Source organism: Lagenorhynchus albirostris, chromosome 1 (genome assembly GCF_949774975.1).
Source record: "Lagenorhynchus albirostris chromosome 1, mLagAlb1.1, whole genome shotgun sequence".
Taxonomy (NCBI): Eukaryota; Metazoa; Chordata; class Mammalia; order Artiodactyla; family Delphinidae; genus Lagenorhynchus; species Lagenorhynchus albirostris.
The window spans coordinates 148488093-148506459 of NC_083095.1; the positions used below are offsets into that span (position 1 = coordinate 148488093).

The following is an 18367-nucleotide window of genomic DNA, read 5'->3' on the forward strand; positions in this document are numbered from 1 at the left end:
AAAAGAAAGCATCAAATAAAAGTAATCATTATAAATGGCTACTTTTTCAGCCTGCACCAGGCACCAAGCCAAGCCCTCTACATAAATCTTTGATGTTCTACGATGTGTCATATTGTGATCTTATCCCCCATGGCAATTTTTATTATTCCCATGTTACAGATGAGGAAACCGAAGCTGAAAGTATCTGAGTGACTTGCCCAAGGTCATGCCCCTTAATGGAGCCAGGATTGAAACCCAGGCACTTTAGCTGGGCTTCTATCCATCAGGAATTACGCTTCAGTACAAATGGGTAATGGATATGAAGAGAGTGTGGGTTTCTCTTGCCGCCAAGTTACCATGGAAGCAATGACTTAAACCAGTCCTATTAAAACATATGACCACCTGAAGATCATGCTGATTTCCGTGCCTCACAAATTAGTCTCAGGCTGTTCCCAGGTAATGAAAATACAAATCATGAAAACTGGCTTCCCCATTCATAAGCCCATCTTTCCCATAGATAAGTCACCTAGCAGAAAAATCAAGACAGAGCCCTCATAAAACAACTATACTCCAATAATAATTAATTTTAAAAAAAGAATATCAATGAAAAAAAAAGAGTCCTCTTTCTAAAAGATTCTTCTCCACCAGAGACTTCTAAGTGTCTATCTCTTGAGTAGATTTTGGAAAATCCATGGACACTTTATCAATATATGCAGATATTTTGCATGCATCAGAGCCCAGAATTTTTAGAACAAAAAATTTAAGAAGCGCTGTGCTAAACCAAAAGATGTACATGGATCAGAAGCCTATTAAGAAACTTTTAGTGCTGAGATCCAATAGGATCTGATTTTAAGATGGCATAATATCTATAGCCAACTCCTAAAGTAGTAGCAACAACCAATAAATATCAATATGTCATATTCATGAGTGGTCAAACCCAAGGGACTCATGTGCCTCAAATTTGAAGATTCAATCCAGACTTCTGGACTTCCCTGGTGGCGCAGCGGTTAAGAATCCGCCTGCTAACGCAGGGGACACGGGTGGAAGATCCCACATGCTGCAGCGCAACTAAGCCCATGTGCCACAACTACTGAGCCCGAACCCCATGCGCCTAGAGCCCGTGCTCCGCAGCAAGACAAGCCACAGTAATGAGAAGCCTGCACACCACAACGAAACTAGAGAAAACCCGCGTGCAGCAACAAAGACCCAACACAGCCAAAAATAAATTTATTTAAAAAGAATGAAATCCAGACTTTTGTCAAAGCACCTACTAGACAACTAGCAGGAACCATGATGGGCACAAAACGTTCAAACACAAATTAAAATTTCTGCCTTCATAGCTTATTATGGAAGATTTTTTGAAAATAAGTATCAATAGCAAAATAACACTGAATGGTTAATGTTGCTATAAAGGTACGTGAAACATTATAAGGGATCAGAACAGGGTAGAATGATTAATTCTTTGTGTCAGGAAAACATGAAGAGTTACAGAAAAGAAATGGTGTTTGAGCAGAGTCTTGCAGGTGAAGAGGAGCTTGTCATACAACAGAGTTAGTTGACAGTACAGTGGTCATGTCTGAGAGGAGACAAACTGTCCTACATTCCTAGAAATGTACAGAAAGGAGAGGCCAGAGACAGGGTTTGGTATGTGGGCTGAGGTAAAGATGCAATAACCCAATTCAGATAATTTTGGCAATACTCTACCGATGATAATGAGAAGCTTTGGAGAATATACCTGGAAATGAAGATGATCTATCTGTGTGAGAATGAGTACTCCGAATGCAGAGGATGTACTTAATTGGAGACAGGAGAATCTGGGGACAGAATGATCAATTAGGATGCCCTGTTACCATAATTCAGGAGAGAGATGAGCCTCAGGGCACATCAGATAAACAATTGGCGGTGCTGGGAGTTGCAGGAAGAAGGAGATCAGGGAGAAAAGGGGGTACCCCACGAGGGTAACTAGATGCTAACTGACCCAATGAGAAGTGCCAGAAATAGCTCCCTACTTCAGAAGTATACATGGCCCTTATGGTATATCTTGCTTAAAATGGGTACGCACCTATATTAATTCCAAGAAAAGACTTAGGTGTAACATATCGGAGAAAAGCTCCAAGACTCAGGAACATGGACGATCCACCAGGCACCATGCTGGACACTGCACACATTGTCTCAAAGACTGTATGTCAGGAGCTCACCCATATCCTGACCCACTGGTGGGCCAGACATCTACCTCTTCATGGATCCGCCTTAGCAATCCACCCAGAATGGCTCATTTCTCTCCATTTCTCTTGCCAGCAACAAAATGAATCACTTTTTCTTTTGACATCAGCCCTACAGATCAATTCAATGAATTAAAACGGGCCCTGCTGGACCAGACACAAGCCAAGGGTATCAGATCTTCTTTCCTCCCACTCGCTCTCAGGGCTCAAAACTGCTCCAGGGTATCTGGAGAGAACAGCTCAGGCTCCCCCTGCCCAGCACCACGTGGGCTTGAACAAGGCCAGACCACCACCCTTAGGGACAGCTGAGATGCTCCTGAAATGTCAGAAGCAGCCCTGCCAGCCTCCCAGCCTCCGCCATGTTCTGTGTGATGGGTATTGATTTCAGACACTGTTTCAGAGCAAAATTGAAAGCGTGTGCCTTTGCAGCTTGTCAAGAACTCGGGCCTGACTTTCACAAGGGACTTTGCACCAGCAGCCTTGTGCCTGGTGCCTGGGAAAGTGGAGCCAGGCCCTCCGAGGCCTGTTTCCTCACTCTCTGAGATTCAATCAATGACTCACCAGTCAACATTTGCATTCTTTTAACAAGTGTACATAAAGTCCTCCAACTAGGAGAAAAGGGAGGGGAAAACAGAAGACCTTCAGTCATTGGTGTGGACAAAATTCAAGCAGAATAAAAAATGTCAACATGCTCAGGTGCCTCTATCTTTTGTACTTTTGGGGGTCTGTTGTTCCTTTGAGCAAGTCCATATTTTATTCAACAGACATTTATTACACGTTACAGTAGATTTTGGGGTGGGGAGAAGGAAATCAATAAGGAAGTCCCTGCCTCAAAGAAACCTGTAATCTAGGAAGGAAATGGATATGGATACAAATGCTACAAGGAAGGAAATCAAAGGGGGTGAGGAAATAAAAAATCGGAGATGGATCTGAGCTGCATTGATGGTGGGGTAAGTAAGGATTTTCAGCCTTGTCCCAGATGGATTATTAAAAACGAGAGAACATTAGGATCAAAAGTGAAACTGTTGTCTGCTCTTTAGTTGCTGGTGAAATGTCAATATCAATAAAAGCCTTGAATGTGACCTCCACATCAGATAGATCATCTAGCTGAATATACTCTCCACATTTTACTTATTTTTTTACTTGTCAATCATGTATTCATTCAACAGATATTGATTAAGCACAGTGTAACTAATAAAAACAATAAACATGTTCATGATTAGTTGTACACACATAAAACTTCTGTAAACAGTTATAAAGCATGACCTAAACTTAAGGTGAAATGTTAAAAATCTGTAATAAAAGGCATTAATTTTTTTGTCATCCTGAAGCATTTGACCATGACTATGTACTTGGCACATGGCACGTGCTCAAAAATTTTTGTCCTGTGAGAAGAGGGACACCTAATTTCCTTAGGTAGCTAAGAGCATCATTCCCGGTTTCTCCTCAAAACTTAAATCCAGATGACACTAGAGTGGTCACATTAATCTGAGTTTCAAGTTTTCGAATCCTACACTTTGACTATAAAGTACGGTTTTGCAAACCATCTTTTTATAAAAAGCTGCAGAATGTTGAGAATAAATTAACCTAGGAACGTGGGCCCTGAGCAATGAAACCGTCTGATATTGAAAGTAACCTTGAGGTTTCTCTCTTCAACCTCAGAGAACCACAGGAAGAGAAAGCAAAAATAATGGTGGAAATAAAGTAAGATAGGTGTTTAAAATGGCCTAAAATGCTATCTATTTTTAATGATCTCGGATGCTAGAAACCCAAGGAAGGAAAGTCAAATTTGAAAATAACCAGTGAGCCTTTACTTGGTATTCAATACCATATTTCACAAAGTTTCTAAACTTCCCTGTATCATCTTTTGCAGTGTATCATAAGGGGGCATTAGCGTCCCCAATGCTTAGGAATTAAACAGGAACAGAGAGAAGAAATGCATAGGGGCAGGCTTGTAATAAAAGATCACCAAACGTAAGCTAAACGAAGCCAGAGGTCAACCTACATAATTGCAGGAGAATCTCAGACCACTTGTTCATACAACTATTTCATTCAATCAACAAAACTTTACTTAACCCCTAATATTGCCAGGTACTGAGCTGGGTGGCTTGTCACCCAGAAGCTTGTCATCCAGTAGTTCACACTAGAAATGTCTATTGATCTAAAATTATGAATAAACCATCTCATCCTTTTTCATAAGTTAAAAGTGTGTCGTCATTCTACATTCTATTTCCCTCTCATTCATTCATTCAGCCAGTCAGTTGCTTATCTGACAAAGATTTAAGCATTTAATCTGTACCAGATATTTTCCTAGGTTCAAGGGATACCCAAATTAATAGAATACAGTACCTGCCCATATAAAGAGGCAAGGATTTCTAGTAATTCTGGTTAAATGTGATAGGCACAATAATTACTACATAAACAAAATGCTATAAAAGGTACCAGCAAGAGGTGGGGAGGGTGAAGAGGGATTTTTAAAGTTTTAAGGAAAAAAGGGAGGTGGCATTTGATTTGGGTTCCCCAATATGTGTAGGAGCTTTCCAGGCAAAGGTGATGGAGGAAGGGCATTCCTGATTGAGAGCAGGACATGCAAAGAGGCAGAGGAACAAGAGTGTGTGGACAGTAAGGCCAGGAGAGCTGGACAGCCACAAGCTTGGGGCTGACGACTCCACACTGCAGAGTCAGGCACAAGCAGGAAGATCTTGGGGGCTCGGCAAGGAATTTGGACTTAATTCCGTCACGACCAGGGGGTGCTTTCAGATACCTACATCCTAACTTCATCAAGCAAGGCTTAGAAAATTTAAACCCAAGAGCAAGTCTATCAACACACAAAGAGCTATTTCGTTTTGCTTAGAGAATAAAACACGACGGTCCTCCTGGCTGGGCTAAATTTTGAGTGGATATTGAAACGTTTAGCCTATAGAGAAAGGGGAGATCACTATTAGGCCATATTTAAGGTTCGTTGGTCATTCCTCCATGCCTTTATTCAACTGCTTCACATCAGCCCCTGCAGGATGCCAAGCACTGTATTAGACCCTTTGACTCTAATTAATAATGAAAATAGTGAATTTCCTGGCTGTCTAGCGGTTAGGACCCAGCACTTTCACTACCAGGGCCTGGGTTCGATCCCTGGTGAGGGAACCAATATCCTGCAAGCTGCATAGCGTGGCCAAAAAATAAATTAATAAATTAATAATAATAATGAAAATAGACATATAAGGGTTTAATAGTGGAGTTGGCCAAACAATATAAGTGCAGGGCATCAGAGAAAGCCCATATCAGGGACCCTTGACCTGGCCTGGGGTGGAGGGGTCCATACCTTAGAATTGAAATGTCATAGAGAATTGCCCTGTGGTATTTCACCGGGAAAGCCCACTGGATGATGTCCAAGCAAACCTAATAGTTGACATTCCACCAGCAGGTCCCGTCCCCTGGAGTTGCTGCGCCTCCCTTGAATGTGCTTTTCTGTCTGAATACACATGGACAGGAAGGAAAGCAAATCCTTCTGCAGGTGACAGAACTAATTCCCAGGTCTCCATCTTCTCTGTCAGTCTAGAGCGAACCCCTGAATCTTGTTCATAAAACTAGGATGAAAAAGGAAAACAAATGCATTTCATTGAAAAGAAATCGCAAGGCTGTGACTGACTCCATCACTTCTGTCAGCAGATGGGAAATTCAAGTGCAACGCCTGCATAGAATTACCCACCATGTCTTGAATACAAAATTACTGATTTAACAGGTGACACATTCCACACACAAACATTGTAATAATATAAAAGGAGAGTTGGACAATAGATTCCATAAATAGAAGAGATGCGTACTAAAGAGTTTTTTGCTATTTTATTTTATGAATTGTGATGACATACACACTACAAATTTATAAGCACTTCGAAAATAGGATTTACATATTGGATTTCTTTTCATCTGATCACAAAATCTCTGCCACTTTCAGATTCCCCCCTTCGCAGCTTCCCGAAGACCCGGAAGGAACATCGGACTAGGAGTCAAGAAAAGCAGGTTTCTCAGGCTCTGTCACAAACTACTTTTTGTAGGCAAAGTTGTTTAATCCCTGTTCAATGTCCTCATCTATACCGCATGAACAGTGGCACCTACCGCAGTGAACTCCCAGCCTGCTTGGAAAAACCCTGGATTTAGAGTTAAGAGGTTAAAGTTGGAGTCTGGTCTGACTGGTAAATTACTTTGGGGAAATCACATACAGTCACCAAGTTAATTCACCTGCAAAGGGGCCCTAATTCCACCTGCCTTATACATTTGTCCTGAATCAAGTAAGCCAAAGTGTTTTACAAACCATAACCACTTATGGCTGCATAAGGTATTATTAATTAGAATCAAACAAGTTCACAAAGAAGATAGATCTTATAACTCTAGGGCTTTGAGGAACACACAGTACGTGTGACATTGAATTTCTTATGCAGTCAACCATGCTGTGTGCATTTTCCACAATCAAACTTTAAGCTTTAGGACATTTTAGGGTTACCTCCTTTTGTCATGGGCTGGGAAAAGACTGGGAGGGGGGGTCCCAAGTGGCAGGAATCCCCGGGCAGCCCAGGTTGCTGTGCTCTGGGATTATCCCAGGGAGAACGAATAGCGCTAAGTCAGTGACTGAGGAGTGATGACCTGATGCTACTCCCAAACTGGATGAAAGAATGAGGAGCTCCTTTCTGCCCCCAAATTCTAAGGTTTAATAGTAAAAGGGGCCTCCTGTACATCTCCACTTAGCTATGATCACACCAGTTCAATGCTCAGACCAAGATTTGTTCAACAAGAACCAGGTGGAACTTTTCTAGGCTATTGACACGAGATTGAACTTCGGAGTGGCTTTTGAAAGTCTCAGGTCCTAAATCCAAGTTCATCTACTTCACCACCTCCCTCAATCTGTCAGACATTCTAGAAGCACTCAGCCTTCTCCAAGCTGACCCACTGTTGCTCAGCACAGTTGGCTAAACAGAGAGAGGGAGTATGCCGTCCAAATATCCCCAAGTGTCCACAGCACGCCGGTTGTCTTGACCGGGAGCGGTAGAAATAGCACTGGCACCTTCCCGCTTTGGCCTTGGAGTGTGTGCTGGTGTCCGCTGCACCCCGTGCCAAACCAGAGCACAGGGACACGGGCGTGAATTTTGCAGCCTAAATCCCCCAGGGTAAATTTTATAGCTGTGCTATAGTAGTTACTTTTTTTTTAAAGGTCAAGATTCACATGTTTATTATGACTTGTGTTTCTTGGCCTAATCCAGATTGGGGTGGGGGAAGAAAAAAAAGAAAGAACGAACTTGACACAAATAGATTAATAGTTTGCAAGTGAAATCTACAGCTCATTTTGAGCCCTGTCCTTTGAAGACCTTGCTTTATTTTATTGAAAAGGGCAAGAAAGAGTGACATTTCTGTTCAGCTCAGGGAGCCCAACGAGCCAAAGACCAAGTCCCAGAGAGGAACATCTGGTTGGCAAACACAAAGGAACGTAACACCTGCAAACTGGCTGTGTTGTGTTTACTCTGGGACTGGTTGTCCATTACCCTCTGAAAATACGTTTCAGGGCTGGAAATGGACTGTTTGTGCCAAGAAAGTCTGGGGTGATAACGCAGCCTGTTCACCTTGGAATTCTCCCCATCCCAGCATGGGCGGGCCCTGGTGAGCCAAGAGAGATTTGTAGTATTTTTCCACCTAGCGCCTCTTTGCAGAAACCTCTACAAGTTTGGAGCTGGAGACCAGAGAAGGGGCGTCGGGGACTGAGAGCGTGGAGAATGACTGCTGGGCTTCAGGTTGTGGTTACGCTATTATTTATGCCTCTGTGATGACTTTCTGGCAAGGCTTTGCATGTCGTAGCCTCTGGACAGAGTTGTGCATATCAAAAACAACACCAAAACAAACGGTTTTAACACCCACACTTACAGGAAACTTTACCCCAGGGGCTCCAAGTGCTTCTAACAGAACAAGAAGGCCTGCTCTGTGCAGCTCTGTCCTTGGCAGCCGTGGTTGTCAGCCCTGAGCACAATTTATTGTGTCTTCTTTGAATCACTTTTGGTCTAGAATGAAGCATCCGCCGAAGAGACCTCACTGAGAGCAGCTAATGGTGCCCACGGCAGGAGAGTTCCCACCAAAAGGCAAAGCCCCCTCACTGCTGGGAGCCCCGAAACCCAGCAGAGGCACTCCCTGTTACCATCCTGAGTCAAAAATGCAGCCTGAGTCTGATGGGTACAGTAAACGCCATGGGCTTGGGGACAGTTTGAAGCCTAGAATGAAGAGACATCGGAAGACGTGTGTGGAAGAACAGCAGAACTCACATTTATATGCGTCTCATCGTAAGCCCCCCTAGACAATTAGCTCTTTGCATGCCTTTTCTCATATAATTCCAGAAAATGATTCTATTCTTATTTCATAAGCTAGGGAAAGAAGGCTTAGAAAATTTAAGCAGTTCTCCCAGGGTCATGTTATTCAGTCAATTGGAAGCACTGGGGTTTCAACCCAGGCCCACCTGGCCTTTCTTCCACTGTCTCACGTGGCCTGCAGAAGGTTGACATGCATTGATAGTCCTTTTGCCTCCAAATGTATTCCAGAAAGACCCAGTGCGGTTGCTGGGATGTTTGTCTGCTTCTAATGTCTGAAGCTGGTCTCCATTCCTTCCCTCAAGCTTCTATGTCTCAATCTGAGAACAGGAGGAAGATTAAGGGATAGTGGAAGTCCAGGCTTGTTTCACACAGAATTGTAGTGCATGATGATATATGTTTGCTGTATTGTTTAAGGATGTTTGATTCGACTCTGTAAACTAAGAAAAACAGACCAATGAGGATAGAGGAAATTAAGAGATGTAAGTGGCTGGTGAGACACATTAAACATAGATAACGTAAGTTGAGCATGAGTACTGGTGGTAGGTGGGAAAGACGAAATATTCAGAGTTACATTAAGACACTAAGGTACTCAGAATTCACCAGGCCGAAAGTTGGCCATTCATTGGGAACACCTATTTTGGCTCTACCAATTTTCTGCCTACAGCACACAGGTAAAAGCCAGCAGGCCAACTGGCAAGCTACAGCTGTGACCAAGAAAACTTGTCTGTCTGTCTCGTAAAAGCAAGTCTGTGTTTGCCTCAAGCCCCTTCCAGACCCCCTTGTTCATTATGAATTCTGGTCCACCTCATAACCCCAGCAGGGAAGGCTGGTGTGTCAGAGAAACAAAGAGAGAGTGAGAGATAGAAGAAGCAACAGAGACAGAGACAGAGAGAGACTATAGGCATTGCCTAATACAGGATTCAAGGAGTATGGTCCTTTAACCCTGTTTGTAGCCAGCTTTGGTGTGTCAATCATCCGTCTCTTCCCCCTTGCTTCTCACTGTGTGTTTATTAAACCACATGGTTCAAACATCTTAATCTGGCACTTGAGTCTTTATGTTCCTGACCACTGTGGTAGGTGACGTGGTAATACACTTCGAGGGTACCACTGCATCAAGGTGATTTCCCACTTAACACATGACCTCCAAGAGTCAACTTATCTTTAGCATTTTGTAGTTCTTAATCTTCAAAACATAGGAAATCCTGGTGGAATGATTCAATGGCAAAGAAAAGCAAGTAAACCCAGGAAGATTAATGTGATTTTTTTTTAAAAAGACAGTACTTATGAATTACTTCCTGAATGTAATCATAGCATTGGAATTTGTATTCATTTATTTAAAAATCCATTCTGTGTTCTTTGGACTCAGCCTGTCAGTAGGCACTCTTGCTGAAAGTCCTTTCTCCCTTGTGGAAGCTATGTGAATATTATACTGACTTTGTAAGGTTCTCACAACAGATGTGAGTCTTCCTATTTTACAAATGAATAAACTGTGCTCAAGCTGGTAGAGAGAATTGCTTAAGGCTAGGTTGCTACCAAAAAATGAGTACAGACCTAGAATCCTAAATAAATATTCTATTATACCACATATACATTGAAACGTATATAGATTCCTGTCCACATGTGAATTGAAAGATAGGGAAGAAACAGAAATAAGGTGGATGGTAATGAATGACTTAATATTTTTATTTTACATATATGGTATATACAGTACCCTTAGTTGAAGGCCTGTTGTGTACCCAGTAATATTATATGCGTCTTATCCACACTATCTCTTTTCCTTGAAGTGCTAGGCGATGTTATCATTCTCATTTCATAATTAATGAAAGGGAGATTTAGAGATATTCTTTCTATAACATGCCTAATCACAAGTAGAAAACCAAGATTTCCGACATAGGTCAGCTGACCCTAAGTCTTGCTTTCTGAGATGCAATAATTATAATGACCATCATTGCCAATTGAGAATCCATAAACTTCTTGAGTATTTTCTATGTGCTGGGCAGTGTTAAGCATTCTACTTGAACCACCTCCATTTTCCTCAGAGAGTGTCATTAACAAAATGTCTCTTTCCCAAAAGAACGGAAAGTTTACGTGTTAAACTATAAATGCAGGGCTTTAGACTTTAAAATATGCAATGGAGAATGCTCAAAAGACCCTATCAAGATGGGGCTTGTCTTTAATCTTTGACGTTGCCTTCTAATCACTTCCAAAAGGAGGATAAAAAGAGGAGACTATAAACCCAGTGGTCAGGACTTGTCTCGGGAGAATTAATTGGGGAAAAGGGTACGAATGATCAAGAGGACCAAACACAACCTGTGCACCTTATTTGCATTCAGATCCTAACAAACTAAACATAAAAAGACATTGAATAGGGACTGGGTATTAAATAACATTAACAAAGTATCTGGATTGTGTTTTGTAAGGTATGATAATGTTCCTGTGAATATATAATAATATTTAATAAAATACCCTTATTTTTGTAAGGCATATATCCATTCTACTTTTATGTGTGTTCCAATTTTTTTGTAATAAAAGGAAAATAATTTGTTGGTGGCTGAGGGGTTTAGAGAGGAGGGGGTGGGAGAAGAGAGAGCAGAATGAAATGATCTGGAGGGAAAATGTTGGGGGCACCTAGAAAGGCAGTGAAAAGGATGAAAACAAGAAATAAACTCCCTGGGGTGAAGGGGCTTAGCCTGGAGTGGAGTCAGGGAATGGGAATGGGGTAAGTAAAGCTTCAGCCCTGTGGATCACAGAAGCAGCGATACTAAACCAAAAAAATAAAGAGGACGAATTAGAGCCCAAATAAGAATGAGTCAAGGAATGGAAGGCTAATTGAACATCTAGCATGCAAGTCACTGTGTGTGCATGTGATATTGTGATTTATAAGAAATATATATTTGGTCTTCGTCCCCATTTCTGGCACCAAGCTCCTAAAACCCTTGGAATTTATGTTCATGAGGTGACTTTTGAAAAGACGTTAGGTAGCCTAAGGATGGGAGCTGGTTGACAGGGGAAACTTAGAGGATTGGAACTTTCAGCCTCACCCCCCAACTTGGGGTTGGAAGAGGAGCTGGAGATTGAGGTCAATCACCAATGGCCAATGACTCAATCAACCAAGCTTTGTAATGAAGGTATCGCTAAACCCCAAAAGGATGGACTTCTTAGAGCCTCTGGGTTGGTAAACACACTGGGGTGCCTGGGAGAACGGTGCTCTCAGAAAGAACACGGAAGCTCCAGGCCCCTTCTCCATACCTTGTCTTATGCATCTCTTCCATCTGGTTGTTCCTGAGTTATATCCTTTTACAATAAACTGGTAATCTAGGAAGTAAGATGCTTCTCTGAGTTCTGTGAGATGCCCTACTAAATTAATCAAACCCAAGGAAGAGGTCATGGAAACCTCCAACGTATAGCTGGTTGGTCAGAAGCCCAGATGATAACCTAGGTTTGCAGTTGGCATCTGACGTGGGGGGCAGTCTTTTACAACTGAGCCCTTAGTCTGTGGGATCTGATGCTATCTCTGAGTAGATAGTGTCAGAATTGAGTTGAATCGTAGGACACCCAGCCGGTGTCAGAGAATTGCTTGGTGGTATGGAAAAAAAAAAAAAAAAACAGACATCCTCATGCATCACCTCACTATACTTCTTCATCATGGACCCGAATGACAGATGAGAACACTGAGGTGCAGGGAGCTGAAGACCTTTGCCTGAGGTTCCATGAGTCACAGAGCGTTGTTGATGGGTAAGGAGGAGAGTGGAGAAGCCTATTGGGCAAGGATCCAATGGAACTTCCATGAAAGCAACACCAAGTTTTTGCATCAATCTTCATTTGAAAATAGCGTTCTGTAGCTTAAAAAGACACAAAAATCCCAAACTGAGAGAACTAAAGCTGAATGTATTAGCTTGAAAAACTTAACCCAAACATATTAATATAAACATAAAGGACAGTCACAGATGAGAATGCCCAAAAGGTGACTTTCAAATTGTCTCAACTTGTGTCAGATTCAACCTCACTGCAATTATCCCAAAGATTTCACCCACAACTGCATGCGGTTTGCACCCAGAAATTCCCTCACACTGTAGTAGTTTGGGTATGAACTTGAAATTGCTCGGGGAGGGGTGGTGGTTGGGGAAGAGGCAAGAAGAAGGGGGCAAAAAGAGAAAAGGTAACTTAATTGGGCAAAGCTGAGGCCCTGCAGTGACTTCTTTGAAGAAGATGCGAAACCAAACTGCTGCTGCACTAGAACAGCCATCGTATGCAAAATGGCCTTTTAATGGGGGGCAGGGGGTATTTCCCAGCTTTGTCTTCTCCACGAGGGAAATGATTCATACACATTTCTTGAGCCAGATGCAGAGCTCTGCACTGAGGCTCCTCCTTTAAGTTTTCAGTGAATGTGATTAGCATCCCATCTGCTACAAAGCTACAAAGTTCCCAGAAACTGTGCAATTAAATAATAATAATAAGGTTGGGTTCATGTTTGGCTGAACCCTTTGCTCACTGTGTGGCCTTGGGCCAGTCAGATGACCTGCTTGTGTCCTGATAGTCAAACCAGCTGGAAAATTGAGTCAGAGACAACGGCCTCCCTGCAAAACAGATGCTACAGCTGAGTTGCACACTTCTTTTTTTTAGTAAATAAATTGAGGGTCAAGGAAAGGAGGGATTGGTGAGTTGTTTGGAATATTCAGGAGCAGCTCCAAGCCGAGGAACAGATTAGAACCTCCTTCCAGAATGATCACCAGGTCTCCTATGGTCCACCTGGTCTCCCACCTCCGCAAACACTGTTGGATCACAGGTGGCCTCTCTTTAGACAACTCAACCCTTGACACAAAGGTCCTCAGGGATCCTATCTGTTAAAATATCACCTCATTGAAGCTGTCCTGGTGCCTAGTGAAAATTGCAAGCCGCCTTCCCCCGGCACTCCCTGTTTTCCTCCCATGTTTATTTTGGCCAGCACCTTCCTTGTTACCTAGCATCTAATGTGATGACTTATTTATGTTTTCTACCCCCGACTAGAACGTAAGCTCCTCCAGGGAAGCGACTTCAGTCCATTTCATTCACTGCTGTGTACCCAGTGCCAGAGACAGTCCCAATAATTCGCCCATTTTCTCTGGGCTGGAAAGCTGGGAAGATTGTCACAGTTAAGGGAAGCTGCTAGTATGCTTATTAAACAGTTGGTCTAGTCAATCTTTAAGGAAGTAGAGTGCATCCCATCCGATGTTCTCAGTGTGCTGGGGTGAGATTACAGGACAAATGCTCCTGACATCATAGTAACAGATTCACCGGAGGTGCGATTGTTCCTACCCCCGGTTTCTGGGACCAGAAACTGCACTCTTAACAGCTTTGTTCCTGCCTCCCTGCCTCCAGGCTCACCATGCTCCAACCCACCTCCAACCTCCTACCAGCAGGATCCAAGTCCGACCCTATGGTTCCCAGCATGATAAACTCCAGACCATGTTAGGGTCTTCTTGATCTGTGCTCCATCCACCTATCCTGCCCACCCTCCCACCTCCATCATACCTTACCTGCCGACCACACTTTCCCCACCTCTACCCCTTGCAGTTTGCTGGACGCACCATGCTCTCCATGTCTTCAAACATTTTCTCTGCTCTTCTCTGCCTGAAACTCCTTTCTCAACTGGCTGACAACTACTGGCTTACCCCATTGTGCTCCAACACCAGCTCCTGCCTGAATCCTTCCCTGTTGATTGCTCCCCACCCCACCCCACCCCCCGCAGAGGTCCCTCTCGCATCTTACGAGAACCACTGTGATACTGTGCTACACTTCATTATGACCACTTGGATGTTTCTCTTCCCTACGAAACGGCTGTGGTCTCAGGACAAAAATAGAGTCTTACTTATCTCCATGCCTAGCTCAGGGCTGGGCATATGTGATGGCACTCTGCAACTAGCAAATGAACACAAAATAAAATCAGGTGGTTTTTTTCTCAGGTTTAACAGTTCCCTGGTTTCCTTCACCTTTATAGATCATTTTAATATTTCAAATAGGTAATGAAAACCTGATCAAATGCTGAAAAAGAGCTCTTCTGTCAGAGGTTCCATCCTGTATGACAGTCTGTAATTCCCAGACAGTTGATTAGGAGTGTTAAAAGATAAAGCAGGGGGCTTCCCTGGTGGCGCAGTGGTTGAGAGTCCGCCTGCCGATGCAGGGGACATGGGTTCATGCCCCGGTCCGGGAAGATCCCACATGCCGTGGAGCTGGTGGGCCCGTGAGCCATGGCCGCTGAGCCTGCGCGTCCGGAGCCTGTGCTCCACAATGCGAGAGGCCACAACAGTGAGAGGCCCGCGTACCAGAAAAAAAAAAAAAAAGATATACCAGGGCAACTAAAAAGTTTGAGTTTGTTTGAGCAAAATGGATTCCAGTTGGGCAACACCAAACCGGAAGTGGTTAGGAGCAGTCCCGGGACAGAAGCTAGAGAAAAGGCTCAGAGAGAGAAAGTACGGAAACAAAGAAACGAAGTGATTTGATTGGCTATAGCTTGAATCCTAGCCGGCTGCTTGTGATCGATTGTCCTTAGTGTTTGATCTGTTTGATCTTGTAAACTTGAGGCGTTTACGGGCTTAGATTTGGGCTTGCTTACGTAGGCTGCCATGGGATTAGAGACGCCTCAGTCTAATCGTTCCTGTGCCAACTACAAATTGGCACTTGCCATCTGCTTCTACAAGGACTAAGCACGAACTGCTGCAGCCGCTGACCTTCAACACCCCCTGAAAGGACTTCAAGATGCAGAGCAGGAATGAGGCCCTCTGTGCTCCGGGAAAAACTGGCAGAACAGGGCCTTAGATAGTTAGATATTTTCAGAAGATTTTATGAGCCCAAGTCTTGCATCACCTCATATCTAGAAAAGCACTGAAATCATTAACAGTGACATCTGCTCCTCGTGACTCGCAGCAAGCCTTTGCCAAAATATGTGCTCAACTGCAGGTACACCCCCTTCACTGAAATCATGTATAACACCGACCAGCCTCCCTACCTCTTTGGAGCAGTTTCTAGGGCTATCTGAGATGCTGTCTCCCGGGCTATAATCCTCATTTTGCCCCTAATAAAACTTAACTTAAAACTCTCACGTTGTGCATTTTTTTTAGTTGACACTTGTTTAATTAATTTAACAGAGGTCTGAATTTCTTTAGCCTAAAGGGCTAAATCAAGCAGATGCTTACAACCGAGGTGTATTGCTGGAAAGCTCAAGTGTATAGGCAGAAGAGGAGGGCAGGCAAAGGTGGATAGTGGAAGAGAGAGAAGGAAACTGACCGAGTACAACAGCCCAGGGGAAATCAAGGGCCTGAGTTGGATGTGATTCAGCCTCTCCCAGCTTCTTTACAAAGTTCCTGACGGCTATTGGGCCTCTTGGTGGCTTCTGAAGATTTTCCCAGCAACCTCCAGAAGAATAAAAATAGACCCTGTCTGAGAGCAGGAGAAACCTGAGAGAAGTTGCATAATTATCTTCCACCTGCATTGAGAATTGGCCCCTCTGGGCTCTCACAGAACACGATGCAATGCTGAGCCATGAACTTTTCTTGAATCTTTCAAATATCTACAAGATTCTCGAAGACTCTATTTTCACACCTCAGAGTATACATATTGCAACACAATTTTAAGAGCTGGTTTTTGTTTCCAGACAAATAGATGCTGAGGGGAAATATACTTTCAAAAATTAATTTTTTTCAAGGTGGGTGGCAAGAACAATCTAAAAACAAAATTTGCCTTTTAAATTGAAACATGCCAAAAAAGAACTTGCTTTTCCGCCAGTCTTGGGGCTCACTCATTTCCTTCTCACTGCCAGGGAAGAATCAGTCATAGAAACACAGACATTGCTATTCAAAGCCCATCCTTTTCTTTTAGAACTTACTTTTGACAGGAGACCATGCAATTTTCTGACTGGGGGAAGCTGACAGTGGCAGGAAGTGGATTCAGAAGAGCACTAGTTGGGCTTCCCTGGTGGCGCAGTGGTTGAGAGTCCGCCTGCCGATGCAGGGGACATGGGTTCGTGCCCCGGTCCGGGAAGATCCCACATGCCGCGGAGCGGCTGGGCCCGTGAGCCGTGGCCGCTGAACCTGCGCTCCGCAATGGGAGAGGCCACAGCAGTGAGAGGCCCGCGTACCCCAAGAAAAAAAAAAAAAGAGCACTAATTGACTCATAGATTTAGGTTAGGGACCTTTGTCTTGTCAGCCTGCCAAACCTTCCCCATTCCTTGCCCTCACTAAACCCTCCCAAACCTGCTGCCACTCAAATTATTAAACCATTTTCTTTTCCTGCCACTACTTTCGTCCTGTGTGGCTCAAGTCTAAGCTTGCTTCTTAAACAATGGGTCCAAGTGCCATGTGGGCAGGGACTGTGTGCTTTTTAGTCAACCATGCATTGGCCCCAGCTCCCAGCCAGCACCTGGAGCAGAGCAGGCATTCAAGAAGTGTTTGCTGAAAAATAAAAGCTAGGCTATATGGTTTTCTTTGTGATTCCTGATTCCACTGCTGCATTTTCAGGCCAAGAAGAGGTAGCCCAACACCCCAAGCATGTATTCTTCAAAATGCCTTTACAACTGTTCTTTTCCAATTGACTGTGAAAAAGAATAAACTCCCGTGACCAGGAAGACAGAAAGAGAACTCGTTTACATGGCCCCAGGCTCAGCAAACCCACTGGTAGAGATGCAACAACTCACAATTGCCCATCCCAGGGAGGCTGGTGGAGGAGGGGCTATTGTTAACTTAGTCATCCTCTTTATTCAAGGTGGTGGTTTTGCTTGGGCTTGTTTTGACCCATTGATCTTCCCTACAGGTCTATCTCTTACTTGGAAAACAATCATGTTTTCAATCTTCTTTTACCTATTCACCTCCTACTTTTTAAAGATTTTAATTTTTAGATTCTTTTCCTATCTAACACAACATTGCAAATCAACTGTACTCCAATATAAAATAAAAATTAAATTTAAAAAAGGCTTTAATTAGTTTACACCAAAGTTTTCAATATTCACAAGTCTTCTTCATGTCCTGTAATCAAAATCCTTCATAGGCCTTTGTATTCATTTTCTTAGGCTGCTGTAACAAAGTACCACAGACTTGGTGGCTGAAACAACAAAAATATAATCGCTCACAGTTCTGGAGGCCAGAAGTCTGATTGCAAGGGTTGGTTCCTTCTGAGGCCTCTCTCCCTGGCACGAGGACAGCAGCCTTCTCCCTGTGTCTTCACATTGCCTTCCCTCTATACACATCTGTCTCTGTGTCCAAATTTCCCCTTTTCATAAAGACACCAGTCACATTGCCTTAGGGCCTAAAGACCTTATCTCCAAATAAAGTCATATTCAGAGGTACTAAGGGTGAGGATTTCAACATATTTGTGGGGAGCAGACACATTTCAACCTATAACAGTCTTTCTGTACTATTTGAAGCACCCATAGTGAGAGTTAGCTGGAAAATATAAAGAAACTGTTTTTTTCCCCATAATTCTGAAAATTAACTCATTACAGAGATCACCAACCCCTTTAGCTCCAACTCCCAAACAAAAAATAATAATAATAAATAAACAAATGAGGACTACATCCCCAAAAGTCTAACTGCCCTCTGAAGCAACCCAGTCCTACCTGCTGAACCTTCCCACTCCTGATGGATCAGTAACCCTTTCTCCTTGCTGCTACGTTATTGGACCCAATTTCTCTAAGTCAGGCTTAGGAGCTTAAAGTAAACCAGTGGCCTTGATTCTTACTAGGTAAATCCAACCAAAGAGGAATAATTTCTTGCCCAAGGTCAGTAGGTTAGGCATGAATTGTAGCATGCAGCCTATGAAGCCAGAAAAAAAAAGCAACCTATCCCAAGAGTC

General features: G+C 43.3%; 1 long non-coding RNA gene across 4 annotated transcripts in view; it reads right to left on the reverse strand.

Annotated features, from left to right (window-relative positions):
* Window positions 1-16615, reverse strand: part of LOC132524132 (uncharacterized) — an 80140-nt gene extending 63525 nt beyond the window's left edge. For all 4 annotated transcript variants that reach the window (XR_009541802.1, XR_009541804.1, XR_009541801.1 and 1 more), the window contains exon 1: window positions 16407-16615. This is a non-coding gene — a long non-coding RNA (uncharacterized LOC132524132). The remainder of the gene's footprint in view (window positions 1-16406) is intronic.
* Window positions 16616-18367: the final 1752 nt, after the last annotated feature.